Here is a 2551-nt window from a genome sequence, read left to right on the forward strand (position 1 = left end):
CATATTTTCACGCGGTTGAAAGAGAAGTTTACCGTGATCACCAGAGTTCAGCATTATCAGTAGTCAGCATTTCACCTGAGTCTGGAAAATTCTTCATTAGGAGAATATTCAGAGATTTCAGACCATGTTTTGTTTGTTCATTTGTTTGTTGTTTCCTTTTTTCTTTTTGTAACCAGAGAAGAGAGGGACATGACTCAAGAGGCTGGAAAAATCCCTGTTAGAAGAGTGTTATTTCAGAAGGGATTTTACATCAGTTCATAAAGGCCCTCCCTGGCTTATCATAACTCAGCTTGATTTGCACGTTCAATACCAGCCATGTGAAATAGAGAGCTAGAGTTCTATTAGAGAGGTGTTGTGGCAGAATTAAGGGACAGCACATGTGTAATCTCAACTCCCACTCTTTCACTCCAAGTTCTAGGACAAGCTATTTTGTGATCATTGCCTATTGTAGTTCATGTGATGCATTATTAAAGTTACTACATGCCAAAAGTTTTCATTGTAGTACTGGCGATTTGGCAATGACAAAGGAGAAGATAAACCTCTTTCTTCAATGAAGTACACAAGTAATAAGCAAATCTATAGATAAAATATGTAAGATAGTAATATGGTAAAAAAGAAAGCAAGATGAGGGAATAAGAGTGTGGTAAGGATGACTCTCTTATGTTAAAAGGTTTTAAAAAAGACATGAATAAAACAAGAGCAAGCTACAGAAATCGAAATGGATATTCCTAAGAAAACAGCAAGTGTAAAGGGTATATGTTCATAGTTTACATGGTTGAGATGAATCACAGCATGAGGGAGCAGGAGAAGATGAAGGTGGAAAAGTTGCCAGTAACCAAATGTCTTTCAATGTTATTCTAAGTAGAATATCTAGGAAACCACTGGGGATTTGAAAAAGGGAGTCTATGTTTAAAAAATCAATCTGAATGCTGAATGAGAACAGAATGGGAGAAAGGAAATACGTAGGAAGTGAGAAACAGGAAACTATTCCAATTACCAAGCAAGGGGGGATGGCAGTGATAGAAGATATAAGTATAATTTGAAAGCAGAGCCATCAGGACTTGCATATGTTTGGGGATATAAACAAACGGAGGAGTTTTTGTGTCAAGTTTTTTTGGCCTGAGCATCTATGTGAAGGATGGTGTATGTTGTTGAGATGGAGAACAAATGGTGAGGTGTGTTTTAATGGTAGGGTGAATTACCAGCTTAGGTTTCTTAGATAGGAATGTATTGAACAGGGATAGGGTTTTCATTGCTTTCTTTTAGGTATAATATGACTAAGGTAGATGTCGCGCAAACTCCTGGGCAAAGATAATCAAGACAGTTTCTGGCCTTACATTATATAATGTAAATCACAGTAGTTTTTTACAACGTTCAGAACATGAATACATATAAAAATTACACACACAAACACACGCACACTACCATTAATCCTTAGTTTTTTCATATAATATCAAGTCAAACTTTTACTGGACTCTCTGTGAAAAATCTTGGTCATTTATCCCAGAGAGTCATGCAAAGAAATGAAGGACTTAACCACTATTGTTATGGCCAATTAAACTCATTATAAAAGGCAAATCATAATTGGTACCAGTAATCAAAATAATTATACTATTATATTGACCAATATAGTGTTATCTCTGATTCACTCTACAGTCTTGGAATCCACAGATATTTTTTGCTCTTCTTAGAAAGAAGATAGCTTATTCTTTAACCATAGTAATTTGTAACGACTGAGGCTAGTTTTAAACACTCCATAATCTATGACAACTGTCCATAAGTAACTGTGACATGAGATATCTACCAATCAGTGGCACCCCATCTCCTGATGGGATGCCAATACTTGAACTCCACACTTCTTACAACCCTATATAAGATCAATAATGTTGTTTTGTTCAGTTAGTGTCCTGTAACACAAGTCTTCCTTCTTTGGCAAGCAATAAACTTTGGTTTTGTTTTTGCTCATGAATGGTATCCTCTTTCTTTGGTAATTGGAGTTTCCATCAAGATTGTTCTGAAGACTACTACTTGGAAGCATTTTATGGGAACTTTGGACATACAAACATGATTACTGATTACTAGGCACCTTGGCCAAACTCAGTTGTTCTTAATGACACCAAATTTGTTTCAAAAGCAATCTCAGCTCTGAATTATTTCACTGAGGTGTCTTTATTGACTTTTTTTGTTACTATTTTAGGGTTTTAAACAAACAGCGCTTGGCCTTGAGAGACAGCAAAAATGTAGTAAATTAAATACATAGACTATTTCAGGAGTATTTTCATTAAGAGTACATTGGAAAAAGGTTTAAAATTTAGGCGAAAAGGATTAGTTAATAGGCGATATCAAACATACATAGAATCCAGGAATGTTTCAAACAATGTTCTGGAGTAGACTCAATATCAAAGTAAAGATAATATTCTTCTCTATTTTTGTAAATGAGCTCAGATCTGAAAAGGAGACTCGGTTAAATTTTTTTTTTTTTATTTCAGCATATTATGGGGGTACAGATGTTTAGGTTACGTATGTTGCCCTTGGTCCCCCCCCAAATCCG

The sequence above is a fragment of the Propithecus coquereli genome, unplaced genomic scaffold (assembly GCF_000956105.1).
Source record: "Propithecus coquereli isolate 6110/MARCELLA unplaced genomic scaffold, Pcoq_1.0 Scaffold352, whole genome shotgun sequence".
NCBI lineage: Eukaryota > Metazoa > Chordata > Mammalia > Primates > Indriidae > Propithecus > Propithecus coquereli.